At 43.2% G+C, this 21,059-nt stretch overlaps 1 long non-coding RNA gene across 5 annotated transcripts in view; it reads right to left on the reverse strand.

Annotated features, from left to right (window-relative positions):
- Window positions 1-20,685, reverse strand: part of LOC111750318 (uncharacterized) — a 107,055-nt gene extending 86,370 nt beyond the window's left edge. For 3 of the 5 annotated variants that reach the window (XR_010318103.1, XR_002785478.2, XR_002785481.2), the window contains exons 1-2: window positions 5,750-20,685; window positions 3,660-3,749 (exon numbers count right to left, since the gene is read on the reverse strand). This is a non-coding gene — a long non-coding RNA (uncharacterized LOC111750318). Of the gene's footprint in view, window positions 1-3,659; window positions 3,750-4,355 lie in introns of all 5 variants that reach the window. The other 2 variants (XR_002785479.2, XR_002785480.2) reach the window with 2 other exon arrangements.
- Window positions 20,686-21,059: the final 374 nt, after the last annotated feature.

Raw genomic sequence — 21,059 nt, forward strand, 5'->3', positions numbered from 1 at the left:
CAACAACAACAATCTCCTGCTAAATACAGCCAGCCATCGAAGGGGGAAGTCCCTCCAACTTCCCCCATTTTTTAATTTTAATCTGATCTGAGAAGAAGACTCTCATTAATTCAAGCACACAAGCTCTTTTGCCATGTTTGGTCTGACCTTCATGCCAGAATTATGGCTCTCCTGCCCTGGTGGCACAGTGGTTAAAGCGATTGACTGCTAACTGAAATGTCGGTGGTTCAAAACCACCAGTGGCTCCATGGAAGAAGGATGTGGCAGTCTGCTTCGGTAGAGATTTACAGCCTTGGAAACCCTACAGGGTCTCTATGAGTCCAAATCGACTCCACGGCAGTGGGTTTACATCTTATTATTTGTTTCCTCCAATGTTATTGTGTTCATGACTTTTCAAATTTCATATTCTAAAACTCATCTACCACCAACCAACCAGTTGCTGTCGAGTCAATTCCAGCTCATGGTGACCCCTTGCGTGTCAGAGTAGAACTATGCTCCATAGGGTTTTCAAGGCTGTAACCTTTTAAAAGCAGATCACCAGGACTTTCTTCTGAGGTGCCTCTGGGTAGGTTTGAGCTGTCAACGTTTTGGTTAGTCGTCGAGCAAGTAACCATTTGTGCTACCCAATGGCCCTAAAACTAAGCTAATGCTTACTTAAACTTTTAAATCACTTTGATTAATGATCAGTTAAACATTCATGATTTAGGTAACAGATTCACTCTCCAAACAGCACCCACTGAGCTCAGAAAATTAAGATTCTCTCTGTCCCTGTTTACCCCATCAGTTAATGGTCTCTGTCTTTAAATTTGTTTTCCTTCAAAACTCCAGCAACTAACAGCTGACAATAATTACTACTATATCAAGGACAACCAGCACTATTTTGATACACTAAATGCCACCAAAGAAGTGGCACCACGTAAGTAGACAGACTACCGTTCAGCTGTCTAGTCAGAAACGGAGTGGTCAAGAGAACACCAATCTTCTAATTTATTATCCATATGTGGAACTCTGCCTAACTCTGCAATACTCTTTCAAGGGATATCAGAGTGAAGTAAGTAATGGACATTTCATCCGTTAGCTTTATGTGATATAATTTATGTCTCATTTAATCAGTCAATCAATAAACACTTCTTGAGTACCTACTCTGCCCAATCGAGGACATTATTATCCAACAGTCCCCAGCATTTAGATGAAAATAACCAGCTGTCATAGAGTTGACTCTGACTCATGGTGACCCCATGTATTTCAGAGTAGAACTGTGCTCCATAGGGTTTTCAATGGCTAATTTCTCGAAAGTAGATCACCTGCCCTTCCTTCCAAGACGGCTCCGGGTGGACTCAAAGCTCCAGCCTTTTGGTTAGCAGCTGGGCACATTAACTGTTTGTACCACCCAAGGACTCGTGTGGACATTACATTTACATTTTACTGGTCCCCAATAATAAATTAAAAATTCAGATATTATAAACAGGTAAAATTCCAAAAAATATTTGATGGATTAAAAAATGCTGCCAACCTTTTATTTTGTGAAGGAAGGCCAAGGCCTGCCAATCAGTAGGTCTTCCTACTTAAGAGTGGAACAGAAACGGCTGGGGATATAGGAGTAGCAGGGTAAAGGCAACTGTAAAGAGGCAAATTCAGAAGACGAGAAAAATGCAAAAAATAAAGAATATTCTCTGGTCTTAAAGTTAATATTTAGAAGATGATTTGAAAATGGCAACACACACACACATATACACATGTACACACAAACAAAGGGGAATAACTCCATAGTTGTAATAACTAGGCAGGTTCCCTCCTTCCCACCAGATTTCCAGAGATGGTCCACATCGCCCTACCCAAGGCCATAGCCCCTGACAACCATCCCATAGACAGGGAAATCTTGTTGAGTCTTCCCGAGCCCAGCCAAGTCAGCTCTGACCTTGGTTTTGGATCGTGGGCTTCCTTTGTGACCCAGCTTGCACCTTCTAGCCCTCTTCTTATGTGATTTCTGAAGCCTTATCTTGGCTCCTTTCTCAGTATTCTAAGTCTCCAGATGGGCATTATACCCCTAAATCTCATCCCCATGTCCAGGCTCTGACACCGATAGCTAGTCATTCCCAATACCACTCCCCATCTAGATGAGACTTTATGAATGCTTGCTACCCCTCCTACAGCTAGGAAGCCCCTGCTGGGCTTCCTCTGAACTCCTTGCCAGCCACCCTGTCTGCCTGGAATGCCCAGAACCACCTGCTACCTGTCTTTGCTGATCCCACAGTCCACCCACCTAAGAAAAGTGGTTCCAAGGGGATCTGGCAATCCCAGAAAAAGCATGCAACATTTTGTATGCTTATATATGCGTATATTTTTCTAGCAAGAGAACCCTTAGCGCTTCTCAGCTTCTAAATGATTGTCATGACTCCAAGAAGGCAAAAGAACCACTGCTCTGGGGCCATTTTCCTGACTGAGAAATCTGAATTGTGTATTCCAGAGTAGCATTTAATCTCATTTTATAATGAAAGCATTTACTAAGGATCCCCACTGTCTAGAGAAAGTGGGATTTAGTCTAGTTTTCCTATGTCCTTCCTAATTCACCACTGATCTTCTGTCAGGCTACTTTCACATTTCCTTCCTGGTCATGCTATCCACTGGCATTTCTGCTTCTAAATAAGATAGCGCAAGTCTTGGCACATAGTAAGCACTCAACAAATGTCCGCTGTTGAGATTAATTTTCGATCATGTGAGACGGATCTCTAAGTTTAAGAAAGTTAATATTCATTTTTTTTTTCATGGCTTTTCTCCCTGGAAAAGAATATAAATTTAATTCCTATGCAAATCAATTCTCTCTAGGAAAGGTAGACTCCTCCAGATGCGCCCTCAGTTTCCAACAGTCTAAGAGAGATTTTGTTGTCTTTGTTAGTTGCCATCGAGTCAACTCCAACTCGTCGAGACACAGCACAACAGAAGAAAACGTTCCCCACTTCTGCACCATCTTCATGATAATTGGTATGCTTGAGTCCATTGCTGAGGCCTTTCAGCCTAGGGGCCTCATCTTCCAGCACTATATTGGACAATATCCTGTTGTGATCCATACAGTTTTTACTGGCTCATTTTCTGAAGTAGATCACCAGGTTTTCTTCCTAGTTTATCTTAGTCTGGAAGCTCCAGAGAAACCTGTTCACCACTGGTGACCCTGCCGGTATTTGAAAGACTGGTGGCATAGCTTCCCGCATAACAGCAACACACAAGCCGCCACCACAGTACAACAAACTGACAGCTGGTGCAAGAGAAACATAGGCCAACAGTAAAACGAAGACTGGCTCAGAGATCACTTCCACGGCTCTATGGCTATGAGGGAACCCTGGTGATACAGTGGTTAAGAACTTGGCTGCTAACCAAAAGGTCAGCAGTTTGAATCCACCAGCCACTCCTTGGCTGCCAACGCCTGTTCAAGTAAAAGTGTGAGGCAGTTTGTAAAGTTTGTAAGAGGTGCAGCCCTTTCACCCTGGGAGTTTTCCTGCACCCTCTTCTGATGTCCCTCTCCCTTTGTCCCTCCCACCCTGAAGGCCAATTGTAAAGCATTAGCTGGGAAATGAGAAGCTGAGAAAGGCGAGGTACGAGACTTCATTAGCACTTGCAGTGGGAACTTTGAGGTCTATGCTGAGGTTTCTCAGATTACCTACCCAACCCCGAGAAGGTGCTCACTGCCAAGTTGTCTGGAATGCTGGGTATCCCAGATGTGGGCTTTGGTCTCCAGGGTATCACAACTTCACCTGCAGAAACAGATTCCACTAGGTGGGTGTGCCCCTGTGTAACCTCACCACCCCCACCGCGGCTTCCCATTGCGTGAGAAGTGGCATACCCCTTTAGAAAGATCAAAGATGTTAGATCATAGTCCTTCTGCAAAGACCTTTGACACATGATCCCTCAAAAGTTGTATATCAACTTATTTTCCCTTTTTTATATATATTTTCCCAAAATGTCTGCCTTGAATTAAGCCTGTTAATTAATTCTTTAAAGAAACAATAAAACCAGAAGAGTAAAGAGGTGGTCCAGATGAATCTTCTCATATGCAAAACTTGAACCTTGACTTGGAAATCTCAAAAAAAAAATTATTGAGCAAGTTACCTTCATGAGAATTCTAATGAGGAAGCAATTCCTACTGATCTCTGGAAACTGTCTAACACCATGAAGCAGTAACACACCTAACTTAATACGTTTTTTTGTTTTGATAACAACTGTGGTATTTAATCATTGGCGTCATTCAAAATGGAAGTTGCCCTTATTTCAACGCAATCAAATGAAGCTGATTTAAATAACAGGGCCTTCTGGAAAACAGAGACTCACCTCTCAATGCAAAGAACAAATATTTGCATTACCTATTTATATTAAAATATGCAGAAATTTCCCAAGCATTCAGCCAACTTATAAATTTTTATAACTTCTTCAGATTGTTAACATTTTTCTTAACACACTGCATTATTTCAGCTTTGTGAAGGGCTCAATAACAATCTTTCTGGTCAGGAAAAAGGAAAGGACATTAGAATAAAGAATGCCGAATAAATAAAAACAAAACAGTACAGCCCGTACATCCACTCATACAAAGACAACTTTCATGGTGAGCTATAAGCAATTATAATAACACAATGTCCTTCATGTTGATTTCAGTAGTGAAAAGAATTTCTCTAGTTATTGAAGACTTTCCTGGCTGAGTTTCAGAAAGAAAAAAAAAATCTGATTCTATCCCGATCTGACTTCTGTGCAATGCTAGTCATGCACATTTTAAACGCTGATAGATAATACTGCCATTCTTCTACAAACTGTTAACAGCTGTAGAAACTATTATAGCCGGCTTCAAAACATGTCTGTGTAGTCACTGCTCCCCAGACACTTAGCAATCCCAAAGCTATTCCTGGACTCACTCGGATTGCAGTGTGAACACAAAGTTTTGATTTATATTGGTAATGAAACAACAAACTTCTGATCTTTCCTCTAAATGGCCATTCAGATTACATGGACAGCATGTGCTTCGGGGGAAAGTGGAGGGCAGAATTGACAGAAACAAAAAGGAAGCAAGAAAATAAATGGCGTGGCCACCCACAGTTACCTTAAAGAAAACCCACAGCTATCGGCACAAAGCACTGTACTGGAAGTTATATCTTGGGCCACAAAAGGCACTTGTGCTTGGAAAGAAAGAAATAGCAGCAGAGGCTTTGCAAGACGAGGTGAGCCACGGAAAGCCAGGTGCCATAAGCTGGGACATGTGCAAAGTTGAGGTTGGATGATAACACACCCAAGGCGCCATCCTGGCTATGGGGAAAAACAGAGAGAGGCCAGGAGCTTCTTATTTCAACTGAATGTTCCCCTTCACTGAATCATAATCAAAATCCCCTGAAACTGACAAACTCATGCGAGGGAATTTTGAAGTTGTGGCAATCCAACCGCCTCCAAAAGTAAAGTGTCCGTCAGAGACTTGAAGCTGTGAAGTTCCCTTCTTCGGCGTTTTCCGGCTGTCCCTCAAACGCATGGAGATGCTTTCCTAAAATGTATTGTCTCAAGCAAACCATTAAAGGATACCACCCAATTCTGCATCTAAGTTGTTCACATAGAATGGAAATATATGTAATCAATATTCAAATAATGTCCACTCCTGATGATCAGTGATGGAACGAAGAAATCTGCATAGGATGTGATATGGTTTCTATTTTCCAACTTCAAGGCCAAAAAGATAGTGAGTTTGCACCTTCTTAAGACAAGCCATTTGCTTACCTACCTTCCTGCCATCTTGGATAAAAAGAGATGCCATGGTGTGTCATTCACTTCCCAGCCATTGAGAGTCTTCTCTATGGCCAGTACAGTAATGGACACTGGACGAGTAAAAGGCCCAGCCTCTGTGTTGAAGGAACTTCCAATCTAGTTGGAAAAGAAAACATGAGTAGGTATAGAAAAGGAGTAGAAAAATCAAGAAGATCCTGAAATGCTGAGAGTGTATAAGAACAGGCTAATTGGAGTGAGATGGAATTGAAGGGCTCCATTTCAACAATCAGCAAGTTACTCAGCCTCTCTGAACCCAGGGTCAAAGTACAACTGAAATGTGATGGGAAAAGAGGTGCCAGTATAGCTGTACCATCTACTGAGATGTTTGTTTTTGTACCAGTTTGTGCATCAAGTTGCAGGTAATGAAATCCCCAATCACAGTGATTTAAACAATAAGGCCATTCAGTTATGGTATCTCACATAACCAGAAATCTGAAAGTAGGTTGCTCCAGGTTTGGTCTTGTGACTCAGGGTAGTTCTATATTTCTGTTCTGCCATCCATAACATGTTTTCTTTTTGTCTCCATGATTACTGCTTCATGTTGTCAAGAAGGCTGCTATAGCACCCAGCATCACATTCACGGCAGGAGGAAGTGAGAGCTAGTACCAGTAAGCTCTCTTCTAACACTGTCCCTTTTATCAAGAAAACAAAAGTTTTCCAAGAAGCCCCTCCCCATCAGAGGATTTCCACTTATTGGCCAGGACTGTATCATAAGCCACCACTAACAGCAAGGAAAGCTGGAAATATTTGTATGTGAGAATAAGACTGCTATGATACACTTAGATCAATCATAATCCAGCCCATAGCAGTCAGCACAATGCCACCAGAAGAAATCAAGACTCTATGAGCAAGGATAAAGGGGTGAAGGGTATGAAAATGCAGCTGAGTAGTTATTTCATAGTGTCTGCAACATTTCCTAGTTTTCATTTTTTTATCTTGACGAAAAACCTAAGATTTTCTTTTTGCTATCACTGGCACTAGGGTGAGTTTTTTTTATCACAAAGAAACAAAAACACAGCTCCTGTTTTTCAAGCAGGGTATGTCTATCCTGTTTGCAAGGGTGGTATTACATAAACCTAATCATCCTTTCTCTTCCAGGGCCATAGGGTCATTTTATTAAATAAGAGATGTGCTGTTCAAACACACAGCCGATAGCACTGGTTGCTACCTTGCAATCATTCGTCCCCGTTCCTCCTTGTTTACAGAACCTCAATTTTTTTTCACCCTTCCAATGCCCATATGCTCAGTAAAGGGGTGCCTTTATAGCTCCATAAGGTGAGTCTTAATTAATCTAATTTAGTCATACTAATTCTATTACTCAAATCAGTAATGGGTTTAGGAATAAGCATGCGATATAACTGTGACCAAAAATTCATGAGACAAGGTCTGTTGACGCCCTTCTAGGAACAGTTTTCCTCCTTGATAAAAAGAGTAAATGGAGAAACTGTCCTTGTCTTCCTCTCACAGAAAGTATCTGAGGACGGGATGCCTGCAGCCACTTTGCAACCATGAAAAGATAAACTAGGAAAAAAACCAACGTGCTGAGAATAACAAAACCAGAACTGGGTCCTTGATGCCTCTGTTGAACCACTGAATTAACCAGCCCTAAGACTGTCCTCCCTCTGGCTTCTTATTATTTAAGGTAATAAATTCCTTTTTATTTGAGAGACTTATAATTTGTTTCCTGTGAGCCTAAAGCGTCCTCACTGACATGGTACCATTCCTATTAGCATATGCTCCAGGCTCTAAATTCTCCTTCATAAATTTATTTCACCAGCAGCAGCATCCAGCACTTATCAGTTCTCAGTATTCTCTAGAGCACTACGCTGTTCCTTGACAACTCAACGTGGCTTGCCACCCTACTCCACGCTGCCACATCAGGTTAACAGAGCCAGATATTCTGAAGTCCACATGGTCAGAAATTCAACCTCATTTGTGGTAAAAGAAGCTCTGAGGCTCTTCAGGTTCACCACTTAAAGGTTCTCTATTTCCCCTCAACCACCCACAACCCGCCCAACCTGACGTGTCTCATTAACCGTAAGAGGGGCCAGGTACACTGCTCATGAAGTCACAGGCATACGGTGTCAGAGGCTTAGAGGGGAAGATCTATGAAAATAATGAAATAGTCTGATAGAAAAAAAAGAGGTTTGTCTTAAAAAAAAAAAATTGCTACATTTTGGGCTTTTATACTTAGTATAAAAATCGAGTTTTTATAAGATAAACTAAGATATAACATATCTTGTGTGCACAGATTACATGGAGAGAGGAAAAAGCTATGAACACACAAAAATAAATACAGATACAGATGTATTATAAATTGAAAATTTGTACTTGGCTCTAGTCAAGATTTATCATAAATTATCTTTACATAGAAAAAGATTTAAAATGTGGATAAATGTCAACTGACACACGCTTTTTTTCCCCCCCCAGAAATAAAGTTGTCATGCACAGTGGTATGCTTGTTACGGAAGAAAACCTTATAAAAGAAAATTGTGTGTCATTCTTAATACTCAGGATTCCTAGACTCAGACAATGCCCCTGGTGGGCAGGGAGCTTGCAACAGATTCCGATGACTGCTCTGAACCACGTGTCAGGGCTGTTTTACAATGCTCCCTCATTTATTCCCTCTTGCATGAAAGTGCCCTAAAAGGTTTCTAAATAAATACTTTCTACCTTGACACAGGAAAAATACACTGCAAATGTCTGTCTCAAATTTATCATGCCGACTAAGCCTTAAGACTAAGCCTTAAGACAGTAGTGGTTCAACAGTAGAATTCTCACCTTCCATGCAAGAGACCATTCTTGGCCAGTGCACCTATATAAGCCACCACAAGTCTGTCAGTGGAGACTTGTGTCTTGCAATGATGCTGAACAGTTTCAGCAGAGCTTCCAGACTAAAGCCTGGCAGAAGGAAAAGCCTGGCAATCTTACTTCCAAAAATCAGCCAATGAAAACCCTATGGATCACAATGGTCTGATCCCCAGCCCATCACGGGGATGGAGCAGGACCCAACAGCAGCTCATTCTGTTGTACACGGGATCACCATGAGTCGGGGTCATCCTGACAGCAGCTGACAACAACACTAACTAAGCCTTAGGAGGTCTTAGCACGAGAAGGTCTTAGGACCGGACTCCTAACCATATGGAGCAAAGCACTTTGTTTTTATCTTTATTTCATAGTTTCCCATGCACTTCTGAAACTTTCAATTTCATATTTTTGCATTTCAAAGCTGTTTTTTAGACCAAAAAATTTGAGAGCAAATGAGATTGTCGAAGATATTTATTATCAGGCAGGTCTGGAAGGAACAGTTTATCAAGGGAGCTAATCAGGCCTGATCTGTTCAGCACCACCTTCAGATCCAAAAGGCTGATGGAAACAGAAAATGTGACGAAAATGGGGCTTGCTCCTAAAAACCAAAAACCTGTGGCCATTGAGTCGACTGAATCATAGTGGCCCTATAGGGCAGAGCAGAATTGCCCCATAGCCTTTTCAAGAAGTAGCTGGTGGATTAGAACTTCTGACCTTTTGGTTAGCAGCCTGAGCTCTTAATCACTGCGCCACCAGGCCATGCTCCTAGGTACCAATATTACAACAATTAAGTATTTTTTTCTGAACCAAATAAGAGATTGTTCAGACACTGTTGTTCAAGAAGTTCTGTGCAGTCAGAGGAAAGCATCGACAAATACAGTGAAACTTTCCCACCCAGGAAAGATTCTAGGTGGGTACCTTGGCAAGCCTACATTTACTCAAAGGATGCTGCTACTGCTTACAATATGTGAACTTCTCTTTTGCAATTTCCTCCAGAGCCTTATGGAAGTTCATTAGAATATCCTCAACAGTGGCCAATCTTTGTTATTTAAAGTTTTCTTTTGTTGGAAGGGAGGGGTAGTAAGAGCTTTGGGGAAATGACTGAAGAAACCAACAATCATTTTAAGAAAAATCCAGTGGATAAGGTTAGCTAGTAAATTAGGTTAGTGCTGTTTTACATTCATTTTATCCACCAAAAAAGAATGATTTTCAAACTGGAAAAGATAGAGTAGATACCATTAAGAAGGCAGTGAAGTTTAAAATAGATTTAGTAAGGGAATAATTACTAATTTAAATGTGAAAGATTATATCCCCCACACACACACACACACACACACACACACCCCCAAAGAAAAGGAGGAGAACATTACAGGTGTAACCAGAGAAGTACAGTCAGTGACATTTAAGAAATCAAGAAGAAAGACTAAGGTTAGGTCAAAGATCCTGATTTCAAAGGGAGGGTGTAGGATGGGAGTAGGAGAAAGTAGAGTCTAGAAACTTCACATTGATTCTAGAAAAAATCTGGAATTGGCTGTTTAATAGATGGCTCCAAATTATAGAATGTTAGAAATATTCAAGCCCATAGTTTAATATATATATGTATAAAAAAGGACAGTAAAAGAGAGAAACTGACTTGCTTACTGTTACAACTGGGTCTAAGGAGAAAATCAAGACAATAACTCAGGTTATATCTTGTTTCTTAAAATGCTTAAAAAATAAAGAGATGATCACTAGGAGAAAAACAGATTCAGAAAGAGACCAATAGAATCCACAGTGTCATGGCAAATTTACCTTTAATACTAATTCCAGTTGCCAGAGTTGATTCTGACTCGTTGCGATCCCATGTGTGTCAGAGTAGAGCTGTGCTCCATAGGGTTTTCAATGGCTGATTTTTCAAAAGTAGATGGCCAGACCTTTTTTCTGAGGTGCCGCTGTGTGGACTCAAACCCCCAACCTTTCAGTTAGCAGCCAAGTGTGTTAACCACCCAGGGACTCCGATAAACTAACAGAGCAGAGAAATACCATAGTTAGTGTATCTTTATTCCAGCAAAGAACTTTATGAAGTACCTAGTAATATCCTTACAGAGAAGATGAAGAAAATGCATAGGGGGTGTTGGAAACAGCCAGGAGAGTAGAAAATAGTTGGGTAGTTTAACAGTTATATCAAGAGAGTGCTAATTAAGAGGTGGAGGTTCCCTGGGGGGCACTACAAGGCTCCCACTGAAACATCTGGATTATGACTGCAGTGGAGGCAGCAAAAGCATGTTTATCAATAATGCTAAAAGGAAAATCGATTTCACCATTATATATGTTAACGTATTGTACATATTACATAACTTACACAGATAATTTTTCATTGCAGATATAGGATAAGAGGAAGCTGGCTTATAACGGTCGCTTTAGGAAATAATATCCGGGTCATTATTCCCTGTCCTTGAGCATAGACAATGTGACCCAGCTGGAGGAAAGGTGAAGCTTGCAATGGTTTCACCTGTTTGTAATGCTAATATATACTGATGACTCTGTAATATCTCCTTGGACTCAGGCAGACATGGCTGTGGCAGCGTGCTTGTCCGTTTTCCCACTTTGCTTATTCTGTAATATTCTCTGGACTTGGGCAGATATTAGCTCTGGCAGCATGCTTGTCCACTTCCCACTTTTGCCTTTTTGAATATATGCCCAATAAAACTTTCTTGTTGCTTTACTAAACCTTATGATGTTTCTTCCCAACAACATTGTCTACATTAAAATAAATGAAACAACAACAAATAAGTCCTATTTGACCACAAGTTTAATATAAGCCACCAGACCAGTGTGGGTATCAAAAAAGGCCAACAGTCTTAATCCAGATTAACAGTGTAATTATCCCCTTAAGCTCCAGGGGCTCAGGCCTCCATCCAGAAGAGTATATTCTATTTCCAGCCCCGTGTTTTATGAAGGACCTCCACAAACTAAGTCAGTCTGGTGAAAGCCAGAAACGCCAGAAGAGTTGAAGGAACGACAACAAAAGAGAAAACTGAGAAGTAATAGGATCTGTTGGTCGTTTTCCAATATTTGGAATGAGTCATGAGAAAGGGAGAGAAGACATGCTACACGTCAAAGGGAAGAACTCTGGCTGAAGGTTAGAGGAAGGCAGATTTCATCTTGACATGAAGAGCTTTCAGACCAACCATGGTATCCCATCTAGGGCTGGTTGCCTCACAGAATAACGGGTGCTCCAGCACCACAAGGGCTAGACGGAAGCTGGATGGTCATCCTGCCGCTGGGTGGGAGGATAAACTAGATGATTTCCAAGAGCCCCTTGCACAGTATGGAAACCCTGGTGGCGAAGCTGTTAAGTGCTACAGCTGCTAACCAAAAAAGGTCAGCGGTTCAAATCCACCAGGCACGCTCCTTGGAAACTCTATGGGGCAGTCCTATCCTGTACCATAGGGTTACTATGAATTGGAATCGACTCGCGGCAACGGGTTTTGGTTTTCTTGCACATTACAAGTTGGTTTTGTTCTCAGTAAAGTGTGAGCATGAGGTTTTGAGACAGATTTTCTCTCACAGCTCATATATTGTCTCTGGGTCATTTAAAAAAATGGCCTCATCTTGTCCAAAAAACTTTTACCCATGCAATTCTCTTCCATGTATGAGAACTAACATCCCTTCCCATTTCCAGGCTGCCTTTTTCTCAGCCAAAGAGCCAACTTTAGGTACTGTTTTCCTATATTTGTCCCCTTCCTATAATTGTCTCTCTGCAGCTCCTTAGATTCTGAGTCTCTTTAATGAGCTAAACTGAGGCTAAAATTGGCCCTTTGCCCAGTGTGGGGTTTCCCCAGCCTAATGGTGTGAAAAGACATATCATAACCTGTGGCACTGGGGAAGTCCCAAGGCCCCAGGAAATCTGAACAATTTTATTTTAAATATTAAATAGAAGAGAAGCTTGACCAGCGGGTGTGGAAAAGGGGGATTTTCAGTTATGAAAGAGTGACTAGAGACTGTTTTCACAATAAAATATCATTTATCTTCATTGCCTCACACATACACATCTCTTTGATTTGTACTTTTGTCAACTGTGCAATGTTCTGGTAGCACCATCAGAACAGACAGGTTCAGGGCAACCAGCATCCCAACTAAATTATGCAGCGTTTTCAAGGCTATGACCTTTCAGAAGCAGATTGCCAGGCCTATCTCCTGAGGCAATTCTGGGTGTGTTCAAACCGCCAACCTTTGGGCTAACGGTCAAGCACTTAACTTTTTGCACCGCTCAAGGACTTTAAAAATATGTTTAGTAAACACTAAAAAATTGTACTTCAAAATGCATTTATTCAAAGGGCCAAGTAGATTTCTACCCAAGAGCCTCTGCTACGAATGCTTTGCCCTAATCTTGACGTGGCTGGCTTCTTCTCATCCTCCAGGTCCAGCTCAAATGCTGCCTCCCCAGAGAAGATTTCTCCGATGTTCCAGACCGAAGTAGCCACCCAGTGACTATCATGCCACTCTGGTATTTACATCCTAGTACGTAGGGCTTTTTGACACAATCTTGTTCCTTTATTTGTTTCCTTTCTATTGTCTGGTCTCCTCTTCTAGAATGTAAGTTCCATGAAAGCAAGAATCTTGCCAGCCTTGTCACTGTGACAATCGTTGACCCCAGAAGAGCACCTCAAAGCACAAAGAGTGTTTAGTACATGTTTGCTGAATGAATGACCGAGTCAATGGCAGCAAGTTGTGCACTTCTGATAACCAGAACTAAAAGATCTTCTTGTTTCTAATGGATTTTCTTTTGGGAGAACTTCACTCGCCAATAATATCAGGTAAACGAAGCATTTGAAGGGAAAGCTTGTTGTCACTGAGGTTACCTCAGAGATTAAATAACACAATTTCTCCGTAAGCACCCGCTATTATTAGAGAGGACTGCCATACTATGAATCACACTATAAAATAAAACACTTTTTTTTATTTATTGTTTTTGACAAATACATCATTGTTTCACCAAGGAGCTGCACTCCTCAAGAACCACCTCTTTATTTCATAAGCAACTTGGTAAAAGTAAAACCAGTAACTTTCTAAAAGTCTACCTGGCTCTTACTTTTCATTCTGAGCACCTTCACCGTGTGAGCTGATTTCTCTGTTATCCCCTCAGATATGTATACTGAGTCTCAAAGCCTATATCCAGAAACATCAGGAAACTGGTGCTGTATAAGTCCATCATCCCCACCAACAGCACTTCTTGCTATACCAAAGCGATGTTAACATGCTAAAATAGTCACTTGCTAAAATGTGAAAATCCCACAAAAATCCCACAGCCAGTAACAAATACCGAAAAGAGCTCTCTTCACAGATGAAATAAACATCGCAACATAAAGTATACCTTGTGAATTAAATAATTAGAAGCCGGATGCCGAAGGGCCAAGATAAAAATAGTAGCATCCGCCAGGCTTCCTACATTCTTTACGGTGGACTAAGTCTTACAATCTGCGTGGGACTACAACTAAATGGAGAATTCATCTTCACGAATCCTGTTCGTTTAGGCAGAAAATTCTCTGCTTTAGCTTTAGAACAAGAAACCTGCACCATTATCTAAAGTCCATTTTGCACGTTTAAAAGTAAGACTTGTACCATTGTCTCAGGGAACATCTGGCTCCACTGGCGTAACAGAGTTGATAAAGAATACCTTCTACGTTCTACTTTGGTGAGTAGTATCTGGGGTCTTAAAAGCCTGTGAGCAGCCACCTAGGTTACGCCACTGGTCTCACCCCTCCAGAAGCAAGGAAGAGTGAAGAAAACTGAAGATGCAAGGGAAGGATTAGTCCAAAAGACTAATGGACCACATCTACCACAGCCTCCACCAGACTGAGTCTGGTAAAACTAGATGGTGCCCGGCTACCACCACTGACTGCTCTGACAGGGATCACAATAGAGGGTCCCGGACAGAGCTAGAGAAAAACGTAGAACAAAATTCTAACTCAAAAAAGAAAGACCAGACTTGCTGGCCTGACAGAGACTGGAGAAACCCTGAGAGTATGGCCCCCGGACACCCTTTCAGCTTAGTAATAAGGTCACTCCTGAGGTTCACCTTTCAGCCAAAGATTGAACAGATCCATGGAACAAAACAAGACTAAAGGGGCTCACCATCCCTGGGGCAGGGACTGGAAGGCAGGAGGGGACAGGAAAGCTGGTAATATGGAATTCAGGGTCGAGAAGGGAGAGTGTTGACATGTCATGGGGTTGTTAACCAATGTCATAGAACAATGTGTATACTAACCATTGGATGAGAAACTAGCTTGTTCTGTAAACCTTCTTGTAAACTACAGTAAAAAAATTTTTTTTTTTAATTTAGGAGGAAAAAAAAAAAAGTAAGACTCTAGCTTGCGCCTCCAGTGCATAGCTGCGGGCTTCCCCAAACAGGCGAACAAATGTCTGCGTGGGAGAGGGACACACATTGCTGAGTGTGTCAGGGGAAAGTCTCTAAAAGAGGAGACACTCTCGTGGGAAAGTTGGGGTGGGATTATCAGAAGGTTGGAGAGAATTCCATTAAGTAAGCCAGACTCTCTGCCTCTATGGGATACAATACACACACAGCCAAACAGAACACATGTGACTCTTCTGAAGATCCACAAGGGGGAAGATACAGCCTGAGCTTTTGCTCCCGCCAGCTTTATCACCGGGGGTCCTCTTCTGTCTCCTTTCAGTCAAATTGCTGCCAAATCTTGTGTAGAGCCTGGATGAAGCTACACATTCTCAGAAAAGCTTTTTCTAACACATCTTGTCTAGAGTAGACTTTGATCTATTTTGTGGGTCCCAGCTTGTCTTTTATTAACATATAAAAAAACAAAAACTAAAGCCGTTGCCATTGAGTTGATTCCAACTCATGGGGACCTCATGTGTTCTCTACAGAAGCAGATGGCCAGGACTTTCTTCTGTGACATTGTTGGGTGGGTTCGAACCCCCAATCTTTAGGTTAGTAGTCAAGTGCAAACCGTTTCCACCACTGAAGGCCTTTAGTAATATATAACGGGTGCTATTTGTAAATCTGGAGTCCCTGGGTGATGCAAATGGTTAATATGCTGGGATGCTCACTAAAAGGTTGGAGGTTCGAGTCCACCCAGAGGTGCCTCAGAAGAAAGGCCTGACCATATACTTTCAAAAAATCAGCCATTAAAAACCCAATGGAGCACAGTTCTACTCTGGCACACATGGGGATTATCATGAGTCGGAGTCAACTCAACGCAATTGGTACTGGTACAGGTAAGTCCACATAAACTGTTTCTTTCCCCATTCTAGTCCCTGTGTGTCTGTCTCTAATAGATTATAATCTCCCCCAGGGGATGCATGTCTTCTACTATTTTCCCCACAGACTTGGTATAGTAGTCTCTTGTGATGGCTACTTAGTACAAGCTGGAGGAATGACTTAGCAAATTACATTCTCATAGGAGAAATTGCATGGATTCATTCCTGAAAAACAGGGGGTCCTTGGGTAAGGGTTGGAGTTTGGGGAACACTAAGATGTGGTCGAAGGAAGAACAGAGATTAAACAGAGTAGATTAAAGAGGAAGTAAAGAAAAATATTGCCCCAGGAGAGGCAAGGAAGGAGCTCTGGATCAAATCGCAGAACTTAAGGGCCAGAAAGAAGAAAAGAAGCACCGAAGGAATCCAGGATGGAGCAAAGGCTCAGGGTCAGGAGAGAGGGGTGGCACCCAAACCAGTGGGAGAGGGCTCCCAGATGGAGTGAGTGGTGAAATGTGCCAAATACTGAGCAGCAAGTGAGATAAGGCAAGCATTTCTGGATGTCTGGATGTGAGTATGCAAGGCGTGCGTAAGGTGGCGATTGAACAAGAGGGGAGGTGGGAGGAAGGACCCATAGTTACAGCACAATCAAGTTCATTTGTTGTACATTGAAGGAAAATTGCTAGGCAAACATTTCCCCCAAAACTGCTCTCTGCAGTCCCCGGGCAGTATCCTCCCAAGCCACACCCAGCTCTGATGACCTATAGTAACTAAAACCTGAGCTTTTCCACGGTCCCCGAGAAGGTTCTTGTGCTTATTTCCATAATGACACAATCTGCCACTTTAGCTAACCCTCCTCTGGGGGTAGAATGAGGACTAATCAGATATTGTTGCTGTGTGCCGTTGAGTTGATCCCTACTTATAGTGACCCCATATGACAGAGTAGAACTGCCCCATAAGGTTTCCTAGATTGTAATCTTTGCAGGAGCAGATTGCCAGGACTTCTCTCCTGCGGAGCGGCTGGCAGACTCAAACTGATGACCTTTCGGTTAGCAGCCAGGTGCTTAACCATTGTGCCCCCAGGACTCCTTGACTAATGAGATAAAATCACTCTAATTCCAAAGTCTCTTTGGATATCGAAGTTGTCCTGGACAGGCTCCGTTCTCCTGTCTTCTCCTGGCCACTGTGGAGCAGCGTTCCCAGACACCTGACATAATCATTAGAGGGACCGGGAGAGAGGCCAGCTTCCAGCGAGTGGACTCAAAATATCAGCAGAAGAAGTGAGCTGGGCGTAGTCCCTCCTAGAACCCTTTCCCTGCTCCCAGTAAAGGTCACCTCCAGGCAGTAACACACTTGGGGAAGAGTGAACTCTTCTCAGGTAGCCAGTCAGTGTCTTCAGCCAAGGTCAAAGGGGGTTCCCGAGGTGCACCCCTTACCAGATAGGAAAAGGGGAGGAGGAGTGACCATGGCATGGATGATCGCAAACTCTCCAATTGATTTACCTCTGAAATTTCATTTTAATCCTTCAAAGCCGATGCTCAGACTTCCTGGGTAGTGCAAACGTTAATGTGCTCAGCTGCTAACCAAAAGGTTGGAGGTTCAAGTCCACCTGGAGACCTGGCAATCCACTTTAAAAAATCAGCCACTGAAAACTCTGTGGAGCACAGTTCTTCTCTGACACACACGGGGTTGCCATGAGTTGGAATCCAAAATAAACTGTTTATCTTCCTTCTTTTTTTTAGGAAAGCAATTCAGTTTGTGACCTTGACAGTGTGGGTCTTCTCATTACTTGGCAAAGCACACATTAAAGCTGCATCTCCACACCAGACCTCCTTTCCTTCTCTGCAGCACTGGCCTCACTTCACCAGAACTGTCCCCACCTTTTACCTGTTCCAGGAGTGAACCCCAGAACGTGCCCTGGAAAAGCACAAGAGGAGAGAGCCCCAGAGTCATTAATGTGGCATCAGTCTGGGCTCTGTTAAGAATGTGTTAACTAGATGTAGTCTTTGTCCTCAAGAAATGACTAGCCCAGCATGTGAGTTGAGTTGCCTCTCTCACCCCCTCCCCACGGGGGCAGTGGTGGCTCAGTGGTAGAATCCTCTCCTTCCATGTGGGAAATCCAGGTTTGATTCCTGGTCAGTGAACCTCAGGCACAGCCACCACCGGACTGTCCGTGGAGGCTTCCATGTTGGTATGATGCTGCTGCACAGGTTTCAGCAGAGCTTCCACACTAAGACGGAATAGGAAGAAAGGCCTGGCGATCTACTTCTCTTCCACACTGAGACGAAATAGGAAGAAAGGCCTGGCGGTCTACTCCTCTTCCACACTGAGACGGAACAGGAAGAAAGGCCTGGCGGTCTACTCCTCTTCCACACTGAGACGGAACAGGAAGAAAGGCCTGGCGGTCTACTCCTCTTCCACACTGAGACGGAATAGGAAGAGAGGCCTGGCGGTCTACTTCTCTTCTACACTGAGACGGAACAGGAAGAGAGGCCTGGCGGTCTACTTCTCTTCCACACTGAGACGGAACAGGAGGAAAGGCCTGGCGGTCTACTTCTCTTCCACACTGAGACGGAACAGGAAGAAAGGCCTGGCGGTCTACTCCTCTTCCACACTGAGACGGAACAGGAAGAAAGGCCTGGCGGTCTACTCCTCTTCCACACTGAGACGGAATAGGAAGAGAGGCCTGGCGGTCTACTTCTCTTCTACACTGAGACGGAACAGGAAGAGAGGCCTGGCGGTCTACTTCTCTTCCACACTGAGACGGAACAGGAGGAAAGGCCTGGCGGTCTACTTCTCTTCCACACTGAGACGGAATAGGAGGAAAGGCCTGGCGGTCTACTTCTCTTCCACACTGAGACGGAATAGGAGGAAAGGCCTGGCAGTCTACTTCTCTTCCACCCTCAGACGGAATAGGAGGAAAGGCCTGGCGGTCTACTTCTCTTCCACACTGAGATGGAACAGGAAGAAAGGCCCGGCGGTCTACTTCTCTTCCACACTAAGACGGAATAGGAGGAAAGGCCTGCTGGTCTACTTCTCTTCCACACTAAGACGGAATAGGAGGAAAGGCCTGGCGGTCTACTTCTCTTCCACACTAAGACAGAACAGGAAGAAAGGCCTGGCGGTCTACTTCTCTTCCACACTAAGACGGAACAGGAGGAAAGGCCTGCTGGTCTACTTCTCTTCCACATTAAGACGGAATAGGAAGAAAGGCCTGGCAGTCTATTCTCTTTCACACTAAGACGGAATAGGAAGAAAGGCCTGGCGGTCTACTTCTCTTCCACACTAAGACGGAACAGGAGGAAAGGCCTGGTAGTCTACTTCTCTTCCACATTAAGACGGAATAGGAAGAAAGGCCTGGCGGTCTACTTCTCTTTCACACTAAGACGGAATAGGAAGAAAGGCCTGGCGGTCTACTTCTCTTCCACACTGAGACGGAATAGGAGGAAAGGCCTGGCGGTCTACTTCTCTTCCACATTGAGACGGAATAGGAAGAAAGGCCTGGCGGTCTACTTCTCTTCCACATTGAGACGGAACAGGAAGAAAGGCCTGGCGGTCTACTTCTCTTCCACACTGAGACAGAACAGGAGGAAAGGCCTGGCGGTCTACTTCTCTTCCACACTAAGACAGAATAGGAGGAAAGGCCTGGCGGTCTACTTCTCTTCCACACTAAGATGGAATAGGAAGAAAGGCCTGGTGACCTACTTGTGAAAATCAGCCAGTAAAAACTTTATTGGTCACCATGGTTTGACCCGCAACCATGGGGATGGCACCAGAGCACTTCATTCTGTTGTGCACGGGGTTGCCACGAGTCAGCAGCCTACTAGATCGCAGCTAACAACAGCAACTTCCCCTGCCTGCCCTGCCCCATCTTCACTCCTCATGGAGAGCAGATGGCCCAGGTGAGACTGTCTCAGACCCCTACCCTCTGCCTGAGCTCTAAGGCTGCTCTGCCACTTTACTTCTGATAGGTTTGGTGACCACACTCTTCAACTCCAGTCAGGACTCATGCTCTGAAGCAAAAGTGAACTTAAGAGGAGCAAAGAAACACAATTTTTGAAAGCAGGACTGGGATCATTCTTCTTTTTCCTATATTTTAAGACAGGAAAACAGTTAAAGCAAATTATTAAAAGGTGAACATTCATATGGCCCTCAGTATTAGTGTACTACTGTTACTACAATAACAAAACACTTTTTGCGTGAAAGTTTGTAGGAAAATCTGAGTTGAGAGGAGAAAGGTTAAAAAAAGAAAAAAAAAATGCTAGATTAGGAAAGTTATGCCAAAAGGGACAACAATGAAATTTGTGAGTCAGGTGTGACAACTACCTTTGTGATATGTGTAAATAAGAATTAAAGGGGCGGAGCCAAGATGGGGGACTAGGCAGACGTTACCTCGGATCCCTCTTACAACAAAGACACGGAAAAACAAGTGAATCGATCACATACATAACAATCTACGAACCCTGAACAACAAACACAGATTTAGAGACGGAGAACGAACTAATACGGGGAAGCAGCGATAGTTTCCAGAGCCTGGAGCCAGAGTACCAGTCAGGTACGGCACAAGCACAGAGACCTGCTCCACCCCCCTGAACTAACCCCGGGAGGGGGACCAGCCGGTTCCACGGGCGGCGTGGGACGCAGCCGGTAGGAGAAGTCCCCGGGAGGCAGTGACTGATCTTGGAGCAGAAAGAGCAGCATCCGAGCCGGAGAACCGTCCCGCAGGGATTTGGACTGCACGCAGCAGATTTTCTGGAAAAACTAGTTTCCCAGTGATGGCTCGGAGACAACAATCCATATCAAACCACTTAAAGAAGCAGACCGTGACAGCTTCTCCAACCCCCCAAACAAAAGAATCAAAATCTTTCCCAAATGAAGATACAATTTTGGAATTATCAGATACAGAATATAAAAAACTAATTTACAGAATGCTTAATGATATCACAAATGAAATTAGGATATCTGCAGAAAAAGCCAAGGAACACACTGATAAAACTGTTGAAGAACTCAAAAAGATTATTCAAGAACATACTGGAAAAATTAATAAGTTGCAAGAATCCATAGAGAGACAACATGTAGAAATCCAAAAGATTAACAATAAAATAACAGAATTAGACAACACACTAGGAAGTCAGAGGAGCAGACTCGAGCAATTAGAATGCAGACTGGGACATCTGGAGGACCAGGGAATCAACACCAACATAGCTGAAAAAAAATCAGATAAAAGAATTAAAAAAAATGAAGAA

Source organism: Loxodonta africana, chromosome 16 (genome assembly GCF_030014295.1).
Source record: "Loxodonta africana isolate mLoxAfr1 chromosome 16, mLoxAfr1.hap2, whole genome shotgun sequence".
Taxonomy (NCBI): Eukaryota; Metazoa; Chordata; class Mammalia; order Proboscidea; family Elephantidae; genus Loxodonta; species Loxodonta africana.